This window comes from Marmota monax, unplaced genomic scaffold (assembly GCF_021218885.2).
Source record: "Marmota monax isolate L192 unplaced genomic scaffold, Marmota_monax_Labrador192_F-V1.1 WCK01_AAM20220418_F8-fsc00006, whole genome shotgun sequence".
Lineage (NCBI taxonomy): Eukaryota > Metazoa > Chordata > Mammalia > Rodentia > Sciuridae > Marmota > Marmota monax.
In genome coordinates this window covers 32,789,451-32,813,321 of record NW_026693712.1, presented here as the reverse complement: position 1 = coordinate 32,813,321, position 23,871 = coordinate 32,789,451, and the positions used below count along the sequence as shown (strand labels likewise).

General features: G+C 34.3%; 1 pseudogene; it reads right to left on the bottom strand.

Moving 5' to 3' along the window:
• Window positions 1-58: 58 nt before the first annotated feature.
• On the bottom strand, window positions 59-23,600 carry LOC124103739 (ubiquitin-conjugating enzyme E2 K-like; annotated as a pseudogene).
• Between the last annotated feature and the right edge of the window lie 271 nt (window positions 23,601-23,871).

Here is a 23,871-nt window from a genome sequence, read left to right as displayed (position 1 = left end):
GTTGATGCTCCTCAAGAAGAGGCAAGTTTGCCTGTCAGCAGCTCTCTCCAGGCCTCAGTTATTCAGAAGCAATTCTATTAGTCACCACACCCCATGATTTTAAAGACAAGGCCACTATTACTGCATTCCTGTAGAAGCCCATAGCACATATGTTTTCTATTGTTTTGGTGTATTCTGGACTAGAAACTGTTGATCCAGCATGTATGTGTGCCCAAAGTCGAGCTGTTCGTTTGAGCATTTCAGGATTTTGTTTGTACTGATTTGCTACTACTGCATCTTGTGGATCATCCGGTTCTGCAGCTGCCAATAATGCTTGCATAGAATCACTGCTGCTGCCCATTGATCTTTCAGGATATACAAACAGCCCCTGTGATGGAACTAATATTAGGATGCCATAGTTTACTGATAAACCGGACCTTAGGGGGATTGCATGGATATGTTTCTAGTATTTTTTTTTAATTTATTTTTTTATTGGTTGTTCAAAACATTATAAAGCTATTGACATATCATATTTCATACATTAGATTCAAGTTGGTTATGAACTCCCAATTTTACCCCAAATACAGATTGCAGAATCACATCGGTTACACATCCACATTTTTACATAATGCCCTATTAGTAACTGTTGTATTCTGCTACCTTTCCTATCCTCTACTATCCCCCCTCCCTCCCCTCCCATCTTCTCTCACTACCCCATCCACTGTAATTCATTTCTCTCCTTGTTTATTTTCCCATTCCCCTCACAAACTCTTATATGTAATTTTGTATAACAATGAGGGTCTCCCTCCATTACCATGCAATTTCCCTTTCTCTCCCTTTCCATCCCACCTCATGTATCTGTTTAATGTTAATCTTTTCTTCCTGCTCTTCCTCCCTGCTCTGTTCTTAGTTGCTCTCATTATATCAAAGAAGACATTTGGTATTTGTTTTTTAGGGATTGGTTAGCTTCACTAAGCATAATCTGCTCTAGTGCCATCCATTTCCCTGCAAATTCTATGATTTTGTCATTTTTTAGTGCTGCGTAATACTCCATGGTGTATAAATGCCACATTTTTTTAATCCATTCATCTATTGAAGGGCATCTGGGTTGGTTCCACAGTCTAGCAATTGTGAATTGTGCTGCTATGAACATCGATGTAGCAGTATCCCTGTAGTACACTCTTTTAAGGTCTTCAGGGAATAGTCCAAGAAGGGCAATAGCTGGGTCAAATGGTGGTTCCATTCCCAGCTTTCCCAGGAATCTCCATACTGCTTTCCAGATTGGCCGCACCAGTTTGCAGTCCCACCAGCAATGTACAAGAGTACCCTTTTCCCCACATCCTCTCCAGCACTTGTTGTTGTTTGACTTCATAATGGCTGCCAATCTTACTGGAGTGAGATGGTATCTTAGGGTGGTTTTGATTTGCATTTCTCTGACTGCTAGAGATGGTGAGCATTTTTTCATGTACTTGTTGATTGATTGTATGTCCTCCTCTGAGAAGTGTCTGTTCAGGTCTTTGGCCCATTTGTTGATTGGGTTAGTATTTTTAACTCTAGTTGATTTCTTCCTCCTTCATATGATATGTCTGGAGTTCCTGCTATTTCTTCTCTTCTGTAAAATTCTCATCTACAAGATCAACTTTAATTTGATTTCCTCCTGGGCCTCCTCCCCCACCGCTAGGATCACTGCCTTGGCCTCTGCCCAGATTCAGACCCCAGCACAGGAAAAAAACGCTCCTGCTGCTGCGCCCCTTCCGCTGAGCTCTCCTCAGTGTGGAATCATCTCCGTGCCTGGAAACGAAAATCTGCTTTGGAATTTTTGAAAGCACTAACTAAACTAGGTCTTATTTACAATATCAAGATCCACTTAATTTAAACTCCCAAATACTTCTTGGAATTTTGGATTGACTCCCGTTGCTTATAAACCAATTTTCTAATTTGAACAGAGTGTAACAACTTCTTCAATGCAAAATATATTGTCAGAATATTTATTGATTGCTATGCTACACATTCTAAATACTACCATATTTAAAGTGAAGTGATGCACAAGAATAAAAGTCTCAAAAGGTATACTTTTTAGACTTTTTGTTTCTATTGAAGAACTCTCTTAAATGTAAAATATAAGATACATATTTTTAACTTCTGAATGGAACACAGTGAGCTTGAAAATTCAACAATTTTGTATCATTTTTAATGCAATGATTAAAAAAGGAAAGAAAAAAACAAAACAACAACAACAAAAATGTTCTTAGTGGGTAACAGATTTATTTCCCCAAACACTTTTTCTGTGAGCCTCTTAGACATGCAGAGAAGTTCTATGTCTCCTTTTTCTTCTTCTTCTCCTCCTCCTCCTCCTCCTCCTCCTTCTCCTCCTCCTAGCTGTAAATAGACACAACACCTTTAAATTGTTTATTTATCTCTATGTGGTGCTGAGGATATTGAGCCCAGGGTCTCACAGGCGTAACACAAGCACTCTACAGCCACACAACACCCACTATGTCTCCCCTTTTCTACTGTGTCAACCATGAAAAATGGAGGAACTTGCCAGTGATGGCTTTCCTGACAGGAAAACAATGCCTCATGGCAGTCAGAATGTTGTCTTTGGCAGACACACAAACTTCTGTTGTATGTGGAGATCCTTACTTTTTTAAGGCTGAGTAATATTCCATTGTGTATATTTACCACATTTTCTTTATCCATTCATCTGTTGAAGGGCACCTAGGTGATTCCATAGTCATAGTTTCACTATTTTGAGCTGAACTTCTATAAACATTGATGTGGATTTCACACTGTAATATGCTGATTTTAAGTCCTTTGAGACTTAAAATGGTCCATTCCATAGAAGGAGCTGGTGAATATCATGCTAAGTGAAATAAGTCAATCCCCCAAAACCAAAGACCAAATGTTTTCTCTGATATGCAGATGCAATTCACAGTAAGGGGTGGTTGTGCAACTAGGGAAGAATAGTTACTTTAGGTAGAAGGGGGTGAAGGGAGAGGAGGGGGTATGGGAGTACAAGAATAGTAGAACAAATCAGATATTATTACCCTATGTACGTATTTGACTATACCACCAGTGGCATTCTACATCATGTACAACCAGAAGAATAAAATATTATACTCCATTTATATATGATGTATCCAAGAACATTCTACTGTCATGTATAACTAATGAGAATAATTTTTTTAAAAAAGATCCTTAATTTTAAATGATAATTAGAGGATATAATGTATCTAAAGAACTTAGTATGGATCCCTGACAGTACATTTAAACAATGTTAGATAATTTTTAATTATAATTTTTTTATGACAGTTAGTAGCCTTTTATACTTTGAAGGATTTTGTTCCATCTGCAGGTCTGGTTCATGAATCAAAATCAATTACTTAATTTCCCAAATTATACTAGGTCTCAAAATCAGTATAAGACTAGTTCACAGAAAATTCTGATTTTTTTTTACATCTCATATAATAATACACAGTTTTTAAAGCCTAGGTATACTAATATCTTTTATTATACTCACATTACTCATTTGCAAGGATGTACCATATTTATATTGCAATGTTGCATTCTCCAAGGCAAATGATCACATATCTTCAGGGTGAAATATTCCATTTTGAGAGGTAAGAGTCAGAGTGACCAGATGATGAAAGTGTACTGAACCCCAGGAAGCTTCCTAAGGTGAGAGAGTGACCTTTCAGCTATGGCTCATGCACAGCTCTCCTTGGTTTTTCTGATTAAGTAGAAAGGGGTCAAATGTAATATTGCCTACAAGCAATTCTTTTATTGCCAGTTTTGATAAATGCAATTGATGTTCATTTTACATTATAATAAACTTTTTTCACTTTTATATGTACTTCAGTGATAGTGTTCCAAATAAAATTAGATTTTATTCATTTTTATTATTTTATTTATTTTTGTGTTGATAATGTGAAAAAATAGGTATTTTTGTGGTCCCTTTCATTTTAAGTTTGATTATAATGAGATCTAAAACAATACATGTTTGTAAAGAACTGATCATCATAGTGGATTACAACAAGGAACAAATTTACAAAACCAAGTTATATTCCATCAGTACAAAACTGGAATATTTGATAAGCTTGTAAAGAAAATTTTCATCAAGTTTTCCAAATTTGTCCTTAACTTAAAAAATCCTTGAAAAAAAATCTAAATTTACAAATAATTCCAAAAGACTAGATGAGAGAAATTTCTGTCATTTAAATAGAATTTAAATGTGAATGAATAGCATGAAAAATACTCAGTGATAATAAAAATTTGGTTATCTATTTCAAAATGCAAAGTATCACTAAATGAGATATAAATTTATTTTTGCCTATACTAAATAAATACTTCTCTTACAAAGTAATAGATTTTTAAAAAATTTTATAAGGACATAAATTTTGATTAAAGTTATAACAATTTGCAAGCTATGCAATATTTGAAATCACCATGTTATGCATTTCTGAATAATTTATTGAACACAATCATAAGACTTTTAAAGGTGTTATAGAGAATATAAGGATGAAATAGACATGCCATCTGTTCTTCAGTAATATACAATGTAAAATAAATAAATAATTATGGCACAATGCACAAAAGATGGAAAAGCAAAGTATCATTTAAGTTCATAGGAGAAAAAAAGCAAAATGTTATTCAGACTTTAATTTTAAATAAATCTTAAATTAAACATAAAACAGACTGTAAAGGATGAATGGATATTTCTCGCAAATAAACAGAAAAAAATAAAAGGTTTGGGAGTATGACTTGGGCATGGGGATTCATGAATATTTTAAGGATTAAAATGGAATTTTGAAGTCTATGATGAGAGCTTGATATTAAACTGCAGAAACTATTAAATTCTAGACCAAGGAATTGCACTATTTTGTTTCAATAGTAGTAGATTTAATAGTATTGGAAAGAAGTTTGGATTATAGAGTTTCCTCTGCTCCAACAATACACACACATTATGCAATATTTAGGACAAATACTAGGTAAACAACAACAGCAACAACAAAAACTCTAAAACAAAAGAATGAATTTCCTTTCATTTAGATCTCTAAGATCACGTATTATTATCATCTTCTTCAGGGCTCTATTAAAATTTTATTTTATCAAAGAGGACCTTGACCACTCTATTTAACACAATAGTGTCCACTTATGTCATACTGCTTAACCAATAACTTGCTTTATTTTTATTCATTTTAGTTATTACTAACAATATTTCTGCATTTGTAAAATTGGTTTGTTTCTTCTCATATTAATTGAGAAATCCAGAAGGATGGAGTCTTTTTATCATTCTTGTGTAGTCAAGGCTGATAAAGAGTATGGTAAGGAGGAGTTTGATAAATATTGTTGCATATGTGAAAATTGGATCATACTGCTCTTGTTGTTTAATTTTCTTGTCTATTACATATTTAGATGATTAGAACCATGTTATTCTAGGGTCAGCTTATTTAGTGATGAAAGCTAAAGTCTAAACTTCTAACTTCTTAGAAACCCATCTATTTTTTATTATTATATAATTCTCTAAAGCAGCACTTAAAATAGTTATAAAGTATTCCATTGAATAAATGCAATGCAATTTATCTACCAAACATCTTCTTTTATATGTTGTGGTAGCTTTAAACTGCAGACATTTATAAACAACATTGTGATGAATGAATTTGCAGGTAATACTATGTCTTTGTTGTAATCATTTCCTCAGGATAAATTCTGAAGTCAACATGAAAAATGTTATTGATCAAATACAGAGATCCTAAGGGCAACCTTGCCAGTTCAAATGAGACTTTAAGATACATTGTGTTTGAAGAAAAGACAGGAAACATTCTAAATCAGCAATTTTTTTTCCCTCTTGCTTTTTTTTTCTTGGTGAAAGATGATCTCTGCCTAAATTCCACTGTCACTTATAGTCAGCTATTATTTATTAATGGTCCTGCATTCAATTGTTGCTATACAAATTCCCTTTTTTATTAATATTCACTGTTATTCAGAGTCTCATAATCAATCTTTTGGTTTACTTTAGTTTGTCAACATATGTGTGGAGATAAAAATAATAACATACACTTAAATACAAAAATATATTAATCCATATTTAATATGAGAGCTATTCAATACCATCCTTGCAAACTCATTCACAACTAGCAAATATCAAAAAATTATAATATACACACACATATTGCATAGTGTATTCTCTTTTCTTATTGAATTTATAGGCCATACCTCCTCGTTAAGGGCTTTTAGAATTATAATTAGTTATTTATTACAACTGTCCTAACGATCATATTTATCTAGCGTTAACTTGTTTACAGAGAAACAGCATTATCTACATGATGGGAAAAGACTGAAAACAGAAAGGGTAAATACTAGAAATGCATTTGGGAATAAATTTCCTAAGTGTAAGGTAATTTAGTAGTATGGATTTGTCATTATTTATTCATATTTGTGCATTTCAACCTCTCCGTTATGAACTATAAAGATGATACGCTTTGTGACTCCTCCATTTGTATTTGTGATGTTGAAAGTTGGTCTAGTCCATCACAGTTCACTTGGTACTAAGGAAATGACAAATGGCTAGATTTTGTTCGTATGATATTTCCTCATCCTACATCCATACCAGAAGTGATATTACAATATTCTCCTCCTGAACACAGACCCAAAGTCAGTTACTCTTTATAACTCTTACATGTTTACCAGAATTGATACATGACCTGAAACTTATTATTCACTTTTTCTCTGGTTAAAAGTTATTCAATGATTTTGAGTACATGAGAGTTAAATTGTTTGATTTACTTTCCATTATCAACAGAGTCTATCCAAGATGAGTCATTTGTGTTAAGATCTGATCAAATAGTGTTAATTGAGAGGAAGGAATTTTAGACCAGTTAAAATATTATGAAATTATGATAGATTCTTTATGGCTTATGGGAAAAAGTTCCATATCTAGGATAATGTTATGGAGAAAATTGTAACCCTTTGGAACGGACATGGACTTCATATGTCATCTAGTATAATCTCTTTAGTCTTCATATGGAGGAGCAGAGATTTAGAGAGGTTCAAAGACTTTCTCAATGGTCTGCATCTAATGAGTGGCAGAGGCAAGATGACCAGTGTAGTGCTTCTCTTATGACCTTATATGATTCACGATAGTACCAAACAGGGGTCAACAACTCTGGTCTGCATTTCACAATTGTGCAATTCTTATTTTTGAATCACACTCTCAGGCTGTGACAAAAATTTTGATTAAAGACTTGGATTCAACCTACTTTGGGAACACATTGAATACACCTAGAAATATAGGTTCTGTTCAGAACTCCAAAAGTATCCGACAGGAATGTGATGAGTGCTGAGATTTTTAACTTTGAGTGCTCAGAAAGAAATGTCAGCCTGTTCTTTTAAAATCTGCTTCACATCTGAAGTGGCTAAAGTTTAGTTGAGTACTTATTAGCTTAATTCATGTTTATTTTCAAGGCATTCATTTTCTTTTTTGTTTTTCTTTTTCACACAATCCCTAATTGTAGTGCTTACCCTTTTATGGTTTTGTGCATTTGACACATCTTAGAATATTTCCTAGAACTCAATAAGTGTTTCAGAAGCTTTATAATGATTTAAAAACTATGTGTCAGTGTGTAATTAACACTAGTCAAATATGTCTTAGTCTAAGGAACTGCAATTTAAGAGAGCAGAATGTAAGAAGTGAGGGGGAAAGGGCATTTTTACATCACAGCATGTATTTTCCTCCCTTAAAATGTGTCCCCACATTGCAATCAACTATTTCATCACAAAGTGTTGACATGTTTAGTAGAAAAATAAATTGTAAATATCTGAAAATTATTCAAAGGTAAAGCATAACAAAAATCAACAAAAATATAAAAGACAGGTGACAATTCAGCTTTTTCTTTCGAACCATGTACAAAGTGTGAATTTTAAATCAGGATACAAAACTAACAAAGCTTTAAATTCTAAATGCAGAACTTTAAAATACGCCCCCAATCAGTCTATGCCCTCCATCTCCATTGCTATCACTGGACTGTTCACCTTTCTCGACACAATAATGCTTTAACTGATCTTGCTTTTTTCAAATTCATTTCAAACTCATCTTCGTCCACTTTTCTCTTCACATCCAGATTTACTTTTGACTCTTTCACTTAAAACTATCCCATTCTTGGTTTCCTGAGAATAAAATTCAGAATCTATTATAGCCGTCTCACAAGACCCAATATCAAGCAGCCTCTATTTACTTCTTTCACTTGGTTTGTTGCCCCCTCAAAACACATATTGTAAATGGAAATCATCTTGTGTAATTTTGTTAATTGTTAATTATATATCTGTCCTTGCTAGAATTAAAGTCCATGATGCAGGTATCTGTGTGCCTTCTTTTCTATTGTTTCCTTGGGATCCATATCAGTGCTTAATATATATTCAATACACAAGTGTTTAAAAACTATGTAAGGGGTATTCATTATTTCCCAGTAATTGAATTTTATACATTTGCTCTGTGAAGCAAATCTACATAGAACTGATAAAGCACTTAGTTTTAAAATGGTATTAAAACAATTATTTTAATATCACGTTATTAATAATTCTTCAAAATTGTTAAGCTAGATGAGGAGGGTATAAACATGTGAATACTGTCAGGTGGTTCCTTTTTTATTTTCAACATGTACACATAATATATACCAACTATGTTTTGGAACTTGCATTCACAGGGAACATAAGTGGTAGAGAAAGGGCAGGCCAACCAGATGACTAGGTTGAAAAGGGGAAAAAATAAAAATTTGAAATTTCTCCCATTATTCTAGTAGTTTTTTTTTTCTTTTAGGATTTTTTTCCTGCTGTATACTTTGTTTTGTTGGTCAAAGATACTATGTGAGTCACTATGCAAAGTTAGGAGCAATTTGACTCAAGCTTTTCAAGAAATGGAAAGTCATACTATTAGGTAATCTGAAATCATATAATGCTATCTTTGCACAAAATAAAACATTACTTTTCAAATGAAAATTATCCCAGTTTTCAAACAATGTTTCTTTTGTATTCTGTATTAAAGGTGCATAGTTTTATTTCAGCCTAAGATTACTAAATTGTTAGAACAAGGCCTTCTCTCACACAGACAACATTACATAATCAATTTTCCACTCTTTTATCTACTATTCCTAAGGACTGACTGTGCTACAACTAATAGTTGAATTAAAGCTTCTAACACTATCAAAGTTCTGCACGCATCAATTCAACTAAATGTCATAGTAGGAGCAATATCTTACTGTTTTAAAGTAGAAAAATATACTATGTTGATAAAAATATATCAATCAAATCATGAAAATGGAGATAATACCTAGAAAGTGATGTAAATGCAGTGAACATGACCTTTAAATTTTTAACCTTTATTTATTTATTTTTATGTGGTGCTAAGGATTAATCCCAGTTCCTCACACATGCTAAGAAAGCATTATACCACTGAGCTACAACTCCAGCCTGTGAACATGATCTTTTGCAAAGAAAACCCTATTGTTTTAAGGTTGAAAACATTTTTTTGAATATTATTTCTAGAGAAGTCAAGGAATTGTAGACTATGCAAATACTTGTCTAGGTGTTTCTGGAAAAGATAGTTTGAGAAGTGCTTTTTGTTTATTTTATTATTTATTTAATCAATTTAGTCTTAAATCATCTTAGCATTCCTTTCCTTTTCTGTCTTAGATCAGTAAGTGGCAAAAATGTCTTTGGGTATCTGCTGAGTACAAGAAACTGTGTTATAAAAAAGATGATTAGGACAATCAATTTTCTCTCATGACAAATTAGAGGTTATATTTAAACATGAAGTCAAAAAGTTATATTGTACAAATATTTAAAATTACAGAATGCTATGATAGGAGATAATAGTGGGTACAATAATGAAGTCTCTTAGATGGACAGAAAAATCTCTAAGAATTTTAAATTTAAGTTGAAGCTGGCATAAGGATAGAAGTCACTCTGTTTACATCTCAGTAAAGATTTCTATGCAAGGAACCAACAATTAAGTTCTTGTGATGGGAAAGCTTAGTACAGAACCAAGGAACTAAATGATGGCTAGGGTAACTAGACCATACAACATAGAGTAGAAAGACTTTTGGATGAAATCATGTAGATTAGCAGAGCCCTGAAAGATTTATCACAGAGTTTAATGTAGTGTTTATCAATAAGCCAACATTTTTAATGGCATAAGGAGATCATTTCAATATGATCCCATTTGCATTTTATCTTCTAGAAAGTTTATCTTACTAGATATGCAATCTATTCTACTTAATAAAATAATATAGAAAAAAATAACTATTTTTCACAGAAAGTGTCAGGCAATAAGAAATTGTGGTGGCTGGGGCTGTTGTTTAGTGGCAGAGTGCTTGCCTAGCTCAATTTGCAGTCCCACCAGCAGTGTATGAGTGTGCCTTTTCCCCCACATCCTCACCAACACTTATTGTTGTTTGTCTTCATAATAGCTGCCATTCTGACTGGAGTCAGATGAAATCTTAGAGTAGTTTTGATTTACAAATCAAATTTCTCAAATTGTTAGCAATGATGAACATTTTTTCATATATCTGTTGATTGTATATCATCTTCTAAGAAGTGTCTGTTCAGGTCCTTGGCCCATTTATTGGTTAGGCTTTTTTTTTTTTTTTTTTTTGGTGTTTAGCTTTTTGAGTTCTTTTTATACCCTAGAAATTAGTGCTCTATTTGATGTGTGATGGGTAAAAATTTGCTCCCAAGATGGAGGCTCTCTATTCACTTCACAGATTGTTGAAATGATAATTTGATGGCACTGTTTTTTCTTTTCCTATAGGACATTAGCTGACTCTGTATGCCATCAAGAGGTTGAGAACTGGGTCTTTTTTTCAAGGAGAAAAGAGCATATTTTGAAACTGTATGAATAAGCAGAATGTTGTTTTCATAGTCTTGTTTAGTAAGAGTGACAAAACTGGACTTGAGAGTCATTGTTTTGACTATTTTCTTCCTGAGAACATTTGCTAGTTATTGAAGCTTCCCAGGACAGAAAAGACTGTTAAAACACCACTCTACAAGTAGAATGGTGACGTAAGAGTCTCCCTGTCCTGTGGATTCAAGGAACAAGTTCAGGGTGTGCTTGGGAGTGGCGAACTGATGAGCACTTCAGGGAACCAACCCTGAAAGGCTAAGGCTTAGGTACAGTACTAGTTTCATCAGAAGTAGAAGGGCACTAATGAAAATCTTGAATTCAGCTTTGTGCTCGATTAGATGAAGAGAAATAAATCCTGCAGGAGAAGAAATGGTAAATCTTCCCTGGAAGAAGATACATCATTGGGTACTTCTTCAGATGTTTCCATACACTACAAATCTATGATGTTAGAAATCAGAAAAGAGTTTTGACTGTGGCTAGTGTCAGGATGGGCATTTCTGAATAATTATAAACTGGTTTTGGATATTGTACTTCTTATATATTTATCATTCAATTTATGAAATTTGATCAGCCTTTTTACTAAATATTTTTATACTTTTATATATGCTGTTATTTTTTTCAAAAGCTTACTTTCAAAATTACACACAGACATACACATACATATACATACACAATAATTTTAATTCTAAAGGTCCCTATGCTTGCAGCAAATACTGGGCTTTGTAAATAGTTGAAGTAATAAATTTCTGATACAATGATTATTTTGAGATTTTTCAAAATGTTTTCAGTTAAACATAATAGTGGGGCTCATTTTGACATAATCATATACACATGGAATATAATTTGTTTAATTTCAGGCCCTAGTATTTCCTGCTTTCCTCTTTTCTTGGCTTTCTCTGTTCCTCTTCCCTATTCTATTGGTATTCCTTCTATTTATGTATTGTTTTAATTGGTGCTTTATAGATATACATAAAGATGAAATGCACTGTGGTATATTCATACATGTACATAGCACATTTTGGCCAAATTTATTCTGCAGTTCTTTCTTTCTCTTAGTCACCAAGAATGAGTTTAAAATATACCTTACATAACAGAAATTGCAAAAATGTGCACTTTCCAGAGCCTGTGGAATGAACGAATCTTTGGCTCCTTTAAATACACAATTGAGCAGTCATTTGTTCAAAAGCATCATCAGAAAACTCTAGGAGATAAATGAACAGCAACAGCTTTAAGAAATGCACCTGATGTATCAAATTCTCATTTCACTCATGCGCAAGTTTCTCACAGTCCTGGAATAAAATAAAATAATTATCAAAATTTCCTTCTGTTGCTATCATTAAAAACTACCCCATACTTAGTGATGTGACAAATAAATACAACAGCTTAAAAATCAGTAGCTCAAAAGTCCTAAAGACTACCAGGCTGATACTAAGATGTCTGTAGGCTTTGTTTGCTTCTAAAGACTCTTATAGTTGTAGATTAAAGGGTTGAACCATAGAATTCAGCATGCTGAGGTTGTAAGAACATGGTCATCATTTTCGTGCTGGCTGTTGACTCATTCTTGGTGACTAAGTTAAAGCTAGACTGTAGCATACACTCAATATCCAACAACAATGAATATAAGGTAGTGGGGAAGGTTCAGGGTAAAACAATGTTTCTGATTTTTAATATTCAAAATTAATGGACGTAGGTTCATTTTGCATAAGTACAATGAATACTTTAACAATGCATTATTTTCATGTCTATTGGAAAAGCTGCACAAATAACATGATTTTAAGGAAAAGAAAGAGAAAGAAGGAAAAACTTCAAATTGAATACTTTTCATTTTGTACCACTACAACTAAAAAGGAAGTTAACAGTTCATCAACACAAATTTAGTGCCTATCATTTTAAGTCTGACTAGGCAGTTATTTTAATGACTGTCATTATCACAACATCTCTGTCAATATGAGCTCTGTAACAGGCAATACAACTCTCTCTTAATATGATGCTTCAAAGAGTGAATGTCTATATAGATTTAAACTTGGGATGAAATCCATTTAAATGATGGCTCACAGCATTTAATAATCAGTTTCTTTTGTATTTAACATGTACTAAAAAGCACCATTCTTACAAAAAAAGGTCATTTATTTCTGGCTCCATATATTTTACTTCTTGTCAAGCTATCTAGCATCCAAGCCTCTGTCTGGTGTATACATCTTTACAGTCCCTACACTTAGCAAACTAAATGATGCCTTAGTGGTTAGAAAGAGTTAACACAGCTTCCTACACATCTAATTTTATCTATGAGAGTGACTTGGGTACTGATGATGCGCTAGCTCAATATATATTATGGAGAATCAGTCATCTTGTGAAAGTAGCGGTTAAATACACTTTAATTGAGATTCTTGTTACAAGTGGGAAGTTTTAAAAGTGCTGATGAATTAAGAATTCCATTTAGAGTCAGAGTTAATGTTTGGCTATAGGGCTAATGTCTAGGGTATATTTAAAGCACCATGAGAGTGAATGTAGATATAAGTAGGAATAATTCATGCATCTGATGGATGGTTGAACTAGATGACTTTAAGGTCCTTTTAAACTCTGATAGTGCATGATTCTATGCATATTAGAAATCTAGCATTGGAACAAATATGTATGAGCAGTTACACTATAAAATCAAAGTATAAAGAAGAAACTATAAAAATAACTAGAGTGAGGGGGGAAAAGATGGACAGCTAAAATAAGAGCCATGCTTTGAATCAAGGATTTAAAATAACTTGGAAATATTTAGTCTAATGTCCTTTGACTGGTGGTTTCCAGATTTTAAGATGGGGAGTTGTTTTGCAGACAATTTTAGTATTTCCTGAGATGATTGCACTATTATTACTTGTTAAGACAAGGCATAATGAAAAAAAATCATGCTTTTAAATTATTTTAAATTCTGAAAATACTTATGTTTGTAATGCATTATTTATTTAGTCATCAATAGGCTAAGTATACTTATGGTTTTGGAGAAATATCCCTGGACACCCACAGGAGTCCAGAACACTGACTACAGACCATTTCTTTAAATTGTCATTTCTTAAGAATAGAGATCAGTTCCTCCATTGAAATTTAGTGAGTCTGAAGTTCCTAGGCACCTGGTAAGTCTTGAATATTGTTAGAAAACATACACACAAATCAAGAAAGTCACTGATATGATATGATAGCCATTTGCCACAAACAGTATCTAGAACTACATGCCAAATATTGCAAAGTCTTAATTAAACATCACAGAATCTTAATAATTATTTTCATGGTTCTTTTACAAATACCAAAACATGAAATAGGGATGTAAGATAATTCACTTAAAGATAAGCTGATTTTTACTGTAGTTTGTCTGTCTATTCTGTGTTCCTATTGCTACATGATGATAATGCATATATTTAAATGCATGATATATATTAAAGTATCACCAATATTAGAAAATCTACATGAATATATTATAAAATGCTGTCTTGTTTGCCAACAGACAAAAGTTTGATTTTACAAGTGTGCATGTCCTTTCAGTGATATGAGGCTTTGGACTTTGGACTTTTTCTCATTGATGCTATCACATGGAGTAGCAGATAGTGAGACATTTTCTTCTTTCTAATGATTCATATACTCCTTGTTCCACTGGATTTTTTTTACACATTTTAATATATTAAATTATTACAGTGACTTTTAAAATTAGTTTTATCTTTATTTTACACATGAAGGTTCAGAGACATAAAAAGGCTAAATGGTACCCCATAGTCTTAAAAGTAATAAGTAGCAGAATCATAATTTGAGCTTAGGTAGTCTAATTCTAAAGTTTTTTTCTTTACTTATTGCTTTTAGCTATTGTATGGAATGTTTGATTAAATACCAAAAATATGCAGAAGAATATACCTGGCAACCAATGGCACGACCTGGTTTGCAACAAACCCAATTTTTCATCATCAGGCTTCGCAATCAAGGACAAGAGGAATATCTTGCCTTGAACTAGACTTTTACAGTTTTGATCACAGTGAAAATCCGGGATTGTGTTTCTCCTGAGAATGTGTTCTTCAATAATAAATTTAGCAAAATAAATTATATATATGTATACATATATGTGTAGGTGTGTCAAGAATAAAATATATATTGAAGTTTAAGTTTCTGTAGATTTATTTGTTCCCTTCCCGTCACCCTGGATAATTTTACATGCACACGTGCCTTTTAGGGACTATTAGAGGAGTATACCTAGAGTTTTGAGTTAATGGGGCAATGAATGGAGATATGGAATTAGGGAAGCAGAGAGGTCAAAACCTATGCTGGAAAGAGTGTAAACACCTAGAAGCAGAGGACTTAAGACAGCAGAAGGTACACAGATGGTCACTAGGATTGGGAAAACAGGGATGTGAGGAGAGACTTTTGGCACACAGAAGAGGGAGACAAGAAGAGACCTGAGCACGTATTTTGAAGAATAATTTTGAGGAAAGAAAGGAGATTTACAGCTGTTTATCAATGGTTTGGGAGATAAATGTGTGTCTGTGTGTGTGAGTGTGCACAAGCAGGGTTTCAGGGTTTTTTTTTTTAATATGGGTTTATATACTTTTATAACATTTGGCATGTTTGAGCTCACCTTAAACCTAAAATCTAGAGGTTTTGTTTAATTCTGGTTAAAATATAATGGACATGGCAAGAGGTGTGTAAAGCCTTTTTCTAATTTGCTCTGCATTAGTGTCCACTGATTTCTTGGTGCTTTTGCTTCCCTACTAAGCAGCAAAATTGCCATCACTATCTATCTCGGTATACTGTGGAGATGAATAAATCCTCTTAAATGGCATTCTAACTCTCATAGTATATTGCTCTCTGATTAGATTACCCTTTCATATCCCCATTAAGCCCAATAATGCAACTTTTTACCGATCGTTACACAAGATGCTAACCTGATTTCAGCTATAGAACAGACATTTCTTTGTCTCCTTTGATAAGGAAGATGCAATATCTTGTGTATAGAGAACAAATTGACCTTGTGAGTACTATAGTTAATTAAGTGAAGACCATAATCGAATGCCAGTTTGCACTAAAAAATGGTCTGCCACCTTCTGAGATTCATCTAAGAGCAAGTAAGACAGCCAATGCAGAGGTGTTTATGGGCTGGACATTAGGTCATTGGAAGTGTTCTGCTGGCAATTATTGCCTTTATTATGCTGCTTATGAAGGGCATTAAGTTTTCTTCATGCTGGATGTGCATATTACCTAATATCATAAAAGTATGCTGAGTATTGAATTAAAAGTTACTTTGGGTTCAAGTGACCTATAACAACTAAGTGGTTGCGTTAGAAAGGATTATTTAAAAAAAAAACACTACAAGTTGGGACATGAACATTTATCATTAGCAATAAATTCTACTGATGAAAACAGGGAATATTTATAATGTAAGTATTTATCTTAAGGAAAATTTGCTAAAGTAGCTAGTTTCGTCTTCTAAGATGCTTGCTTACTAGCAGAGAATAAAGATGAATAATTATATCCATTTGTTTAGGAACCCTGCTATGTCTTCCTATGGAACATACATCTTTATGGTCAATTTGGAGAATAGATTGTCACTGACTAAAAGCGCATTGTGTTTTTGTTTATTTTAGGAGATTTTATCACCAGGAACATATAGTATCTTCCCAGCCATATCAAAGAAACATGAGAAAGGAAACAATCAATACTAAGTTTCTGGAGTGTTGAGGGCCATAGCCGAGTTGGGATGACGCATGGCATTTTTGCCAGAAGTAGTGGTTGAGAGGTGACACCAGCGAGTTCTCGCGGAGTTCTCATTGAGTTCCAGTTGAGCTTTCGCAGGGATTCCCGGGGAGTTCCATTGGTTGGGGAAGTGCCGGAGGAGGGATATTTCTGGTTACTGGTTCCTAGATGGGCGCGTGGTTCAGGAGGATTCCCAGGTAGCGTGTGTGGAGTGTGCTGGTGGAGTTCAGAAATAAAGTTTGTTCCTGCTTCAGTGGCTCATGATTTGTGCCCAGCCAGACTGTGGCACTGGAGTTAGTAATGAATGTTCACCTGTAGCCTAATAGTAAGAAAACTCTTCATCAAAGTTCCCATGTCAACATATAACTATCCTGAACATGAACAAGAAAGTTCCACTCTGTGTGCCATGTCCACTGAGCCAGAATCTACTGTTAACAGAGAAACAGAAGCAAAGTCAAATGTATTAAAGTAGAATTTGTGAATTATGGGAATGACAAAAGGATGTTTAAAGTACTTCGACCATTTCTATCATTTGATTTTCTAAATAATCGAGATGTAATTTGGCCTGTTATTAGTCAGATTAAACTAAGCCATTGTTAGCTATCAAATAAGCGCAGAAATAATAGTGGATAATAGTGATCTAAGTTGGTTTGTCTAAGGGAACTCCCTTCAAGTGATTTTTAAATATCCATCTAACAGTTTTGCAATGTAAGCCTGTGTTCAAGGGTCACTGCCATGGTTTGAGGAAGCTGGAGATTGGAACAAAGGTTTTCAGTGGGTCAGGCATGAATTGACACTTGGGATTTTGCTTATTTCTCTATTCATTGGAACTAGCCATACTACCTAAGTAATTGTAAGACTGGTGATTTTTTTTTCTTTTGGGTAAGTAGGAAGGAGAGGAGAAAGTAATAATAATGAGGGTTGGTAATTCCTACAACATCAGGAAGGACATCATACCTAATTGTGACCAGAACCCAATAAAATTGCATATGATCTTTTGCTTGTTATTGTTAAAGGTTATTGCTCTTTTGAGCCTGCAGATCTAAGTTCTCTAGAATTGGGACATCTTGGTTTCTCATGAACTTTTATAGGCAGTTTAGGTCCTATTAAATCCTAGTTATTGGAAAGTTGACTCAACAACTCAATCTCTAAAATTGCATCATTGGATACAGGAAATATGAATTGAATATTTTTGGCAGAAAATTTACATGACAGATAATTTAAAATTAGTACATGTGTAATGGGGAATAAAGTTGGAACAAATCACTTTATTGTGACAAACAAAGCTACAAAAACAAATAAATTAATAACAGTGAAAGTTTCACATAACACAGTTATCATTTCCTTTAAGTGGACTGGAAAGCATCTGTTTTGGAGTGAAGTTAGTAACTGTAATACTGAGTATAGGGCAATACAATTTTGTAGCATCTGTTCTCACTTGGTACCATATGAGCAATTTCTTTATATACAGAGGTAATTGGCCAAATAGCAAATGCTAGAATCTAATTTAAGACAGTGAGTAAGCAAAGGAAACAGGACAATGGACTATGATCATTCACCTTCAGAATCAAAATGAAGTCCTTCTAATTTATTGCTTTCCACTTCAACAGCCACAATGCTTCACCATGTTCAACTCTGCCAAGAAGCTTACAAAGGTTTTAGAAAAAAGAAAACATCATATTAGTTTTCATGTTATTTATTAGAAATTTACAATATTTAAAACTGTAGCAGTTGATTCATTTACTTATTAATAGCATTATTTATGAGATTATATAATCCCCATAGAAGTGCAATGGTATTAGATTGGAAGGATCCTGAAGGATGTGAAGGAACTATACAGCCATATGTATTGGATCATCTTCCCGTAAATTTATGGGGACGAGATGTCCTAGATCGATTAGGTTTGACATTAACAAATAACATCAACCAAAATGCACCCACTATTATGACTAGACAAGGTTTTAGGAAAGGAAAAAGATTAGAAAAACAAGAACAAGGTATAGCAGCACCAATACAAATAGATCAAGGAACAGACAGACATGGGTTGGATTTTCAGAAAGGGCCACTGAGACAATAAAAATTACTTGGAAATCAGAAAGACCAGTATGGGTTCCTCAGTGGCCCCTGACTAAAGAAAAGATACAAGCAGCCCATGACCTGGTCAAACAGCAATTAGCGGAAGGACATATACAACCTTCTGTATCTCCCCATAATACTCCCATTTTTGTCATCAAAAAGAAATCTGGTAAATGGAGATTATTGCAAGATTTAAGAGCCATTAATAATGAGATGGTTATTATGGGACCTGCTCAATCAGGGATTCCTCAGTTGTCTGCTTTGCCAAAAACCTGGTATGTTTTAGTTATAGATATTAAAGATTGTTTTTTTTCAATTCCAATTCATCCTGAGGATAGTCCACGTTTTGCATTTACTATCCCTGCACTGAATCATGAAGGACCTGATCAGAGATATGAATGGAAAGTACTCCCTCAAGGGATGGCTAACAGCCCAACTATGTGTCAAATTTATGTTAACAAAGTAATCCAGCCACTTAGAAATCAAAATCCTGAACTACAAATATTTCACTATATGGATGATGTATTATTAGCACACAAAGATAAAAACACATTGCTAGAATGTTATGCCACACTTACAAACTTATTAAAAAATTATAATCTAGAGATAGCAATAGATAAAGTACAATTAAATTTTCCAATTAATTATTTAGGAGTTCTATTATCCTCAACCATGGTCCGTCCACCAAAAATTCAAATACGAGTAGATCAACTCAAATCACTTAATGACTTTCAAAAGTTATTAGGAGACATAAATTGGATAAGGCCTTATCTAGGTATACCAACAGGAGAATTGGGACCTTTATTTGATATCCTAAAAGGTCCATCAGATCCAAATTCACCCCGCATGTTAACTCCTGAAGCAAGAAAGGCATTAAAAATCATTGAAACATATATGGAAAATATGCATTTGGATAGAATTGATATAAGTTTGCCTTTATTATTTATTGTACTACCAACAAAAAATATTCCTACAGGAGTATTTTGGCAAGAAGGTCCATTATTATGGATACATTTATCTTATTCTCCTAACACTATTCTTACTAGGTATCCTGAGGCTGTAGGACAATTAATACTCAAAGGAATAAAAGCAGCAAAGGGAGTGTTTGGAATTTCTCCCAATAAAATTATTACTCCATATACTATGAATCAAATTGATGAGTTAGCTAATGAGTTAAATACTTGGGCAATAATCATGTGCAAATCTAATGTTTCATTTGATAACCACTTACCATCTAATCCTTTATTGTCTTTTTGGTCATCACATCCTGTAATTTTTCCAAAAATGACAAGAAAAACACCTATCATGAATGCTCCAAATATATTCACTGATGGGTCAAATAATGGTACAGCAGCAGTAGTTACCCCTGATCAAACTTTTACATTTTTAGTACCCAAACAATCAGCTCAAAAGGTAGAGCTTAATGCAGTTTTACAAGCTTTTGTGATATTTAAAGATTCTGTATTTAATTTATTTTCTGATAGTCAGTATGTAGTTAATGCTATAGTATCTCTTGAAGATGCTGGTAGGATTTCCCCTTCTTCTACTGTTTTCTCTTTGCTTTCCACTATACAAAGTCTAATCTGGGACAGAAAAGATCCATTCTTTATAGGACATATCAGGGCACATACAGGATTGCCTGGAGCCCTTAGTGTGGGCAATGATTTAGCAGATAAAACTACACATGACATACATATTTTCTCTACACTAGAAGAAGCTATAAATTTTCATAAAAAGTTCCATGTCAATGCTAATACTTTACAAAAGCGTTTTAAAATAACTAAGGAACAAGCTAGACAAATAATAAAACAATGTCAAAATTGTGTGACTTTTTACCACAAGTTAATCTTGGAGTCAATCCTAGAGGATTGATACCTAACCATATTTGGCAGATGGACGTCACACACTTGCCAGAATTTGGAAAATTAAAATATTTGCATGTTACAGTTGATACTTCTTCTGGATTTTTGATGGGCTCCCTTCATGCCGGAGAAAAAACTAAAGATGTTATAGCTCATTGCTTACAAAATTTTGCCACTGTGGGTGTTCCAAAACAGTTAAAAACAGATAATGCCCCTGGTTATACTTCTACCTCTTTTAAACAATTTTGCTCAACATTTGGCATTACTCATATAACAGGAATCCCATACAATCCACAGGGACAAGGCATAGTTGAAAGAGCTCATCAAACTATTAAAATGTACTTATTAAAGCAAAAAGAAGGAATTGGGAAGGGGTATATATTCCCCAAAGATAAACTTAAAATAACCCTTTTTACTCAAAACTTTTTAAATTTGGATTCATCAGGACTTAGTGCTGCGGAAAAGCATATGTGTCCAAAAAATGTGCATAAGCCCAAGGTACTTTGGAAGGATATTCTAACAGGACAATGGAAAGGTCCTGACCCAGTAATTGTCTGGAGTCGGGGGTCTGTTTGTGTGTTTCCACAGGGAGAACAGCAGCCGATTTGGATTCCAGAAAGATTAACTAAAGCGATTTCTACAGACCAAAAAGAAGATGATTTGGCTCAAATCCGTAACAACTGATATCCAAAACTCCAGTTTGGCTATTCTTACATCTGCAACAGAACCAGGATGCTTTTTGCAATATCTATTTTATTATTGCCCTTTGCCATATCATGAAGTTCTATTTTGTTTTTTGAGCTCATACAGACCTAGGTTAATGTTTTGCTGATCAGTTCTATTTTTTGACTATAGAGTTTTTAAACATTGCAATGGAGATTTCACCTGTAAAAAGTTACAAGGCCTTTACTATAATGTTATGTGTTGTATGTATTATATTATGTGTGCACACTTGTGTTTTGTGTTATATGTTTGAATGTACGTATGTCCATATATCATATATGATGAGTGCTCATGATAAAATGGATCCAAATTTTTTTTTCATGTGATTTATATGGTTTAATTTAAATTGGGTAAACAACTGTTGAGGATTGTTTTAATATGTAAACAAAAAAGAAGGTTAACAGATCTGTTTGTTTACTTTCACCTTTCCTTTTCATTATATTTAATAATTCTCTTAAAGATAATGTAAATTGTTAAGAAAATTGTTTTCTTTTAGTGCCTTCTGTAATGTTACATAATTTTTTCTTTAGCCATTATTGCCAGAATTCCTATCTTCATCCCAGTGCCGGTGAAGATAATGTAAATTGTTAAAAAAATTGTTTTCTTTTAGTGCCTTCTGTAATGTTACATAATTTTTTCTTTAGCCATTATTGCCAGAATTCCTATCTTCATCCCAGTGCTGGTGAAGTCAAAGATAAAACCAATCTACAGCTTCTGCAATAGCCATCACTGAACTGCTTGCAGAACTTGCCTGGACACATTGTGAGCTCACCTGTATGCATTGTGAACTATCTGTTGGTGCAGCGACTTGTGGTAGTGTTGGGGTATTTTTGCTGATGATGTCATTGGTGGTACAATTTTTCCAAAAGGAGCCGTCAATTGGCTTGGTGTATCTTCCTCCCTTCTGCTTGTCATGATCGTCCAGCTAAAATTTGGGGGCCAACAGAGGTGCGGCAAAGAACCTCACCCCCCCGCTGGTACAAAGACCTCACCACAGGTGTGGCTGTATACTGGACAGGTAGTCAGTGACGGGTAAGATCCAATTGCAGTGGTACCAACCTAAGGACCATATGTACTGTTGGACAACCTAAGGCAGGCACGGTCCCTAAGCCACATGCTTATTGTTTAAACAGAGAGGGGGAGATGTTGAGAGCCACAGTCTGCGGGGCCCCAGCAAACTTCCAGCTGCCAGCAAACTTCCAGCTGCCGGCTGATGATTGGCTCACAGCGACCCCAGCAACATCTAGCTGATTGGCTCCTCTGCGGTGATGCTCATTGGGCTGTTTCCCTGCCCTTTCAGACCACGGAGCTGCTCATTGGGGGACTTTTTTGGCTCCGCCCATGTGACCCAGCCAATCGGCCTCAAGAGCAGTAGGATTGTGGGAGGTGGAGAGAAGCTTGTGTGGGAGAGAGAGGCTTGTGGAAAGCTGGTGGTGGCAGTTGAGGCTCTGAGGGTTTTTCCTGAGAGGCTGTTTTGTTTGGCGTGTGTGGTTCTAAAAATAAAGTTAGTTTCTTTTGACAAGTGGCTCCTGATTGTGCCCAGCCAGACTGCGGCAATATAGGTTCTGAGTGTGTATGGTTATTTCTTATTTGTTAAACTTTCCAACACAGAAATAGATAGATAGATAGATAGATAGATAGATACACATACACTTGTATATAATACATATGTATAATAGAAAAATAGTATTTGGTTAAAAGTCTCTAGGTTTCTGTATAAATATTAATGTTCTTTTTGTATTTGGGGGGAAAGTATGATTAAAAATCCATACTAACTTTTGTATATATTTTCCTCTTTCGATTATAAATTCTTTATCAGGAAAAAAAACAGATTTTTTCCCTTTGTAACTCTAGATACTGCTTGGCAGATAGTAGTTACTTAACTCATAAATTGTTTTAAATAGAATTTGATAAAACAAAGACTCCACACAAAAACATAACTCCTATTGCACAAACTATGGTTGCTGGCCATTCCTAGAGGTGAATACTATTGGAGGCTATCAGTAGCATCCCTGAAATCTCCTTATTGATCCTTGCCATAGTCCAGCTGGGTTAAATAACCAAGAGATGACAAGCAACTTGAAGGTTGAATCAGGAACTACTTTATTGCGAGTGAATTCAGCAGGAACTGAGCGAGAACTTAAAGTAGTGGGCACCAGAGATAGCAGGAGCCGCTTCTCTGCCGGACAGCAGAGGTATATATACTTAACTAATTACACACAGCTTAACTCAATTAACATAAACTAGATACAGCAGTCAACCAATAAGGAATCCTCATCATCTTAATGGCTCGCTGGCATTGCTTCACAGACCACTCCTCCTGGCAAAGTGCCAGACGTCATCTTGACTTGATTACAACCCTCAACAGATCCTCTCACATCTCATGGATTAAATGATTGTTTTATTTTATGACCCCCATGGATATAAGTGTCCTACAGGCATCTCAAATCTAGCATGTTTAATAATGACCTTCTCAATTATTCCCCAAAATGAATGTCAGAATCATTGTTTAATTCAGATCTCTGGCAATATTTGGATCATTCCCAATGTCCCACTGCTCATATCCAATTTCTAAGGACTCAGTCTACCAATCATCTTCTAAATCCAGTCACT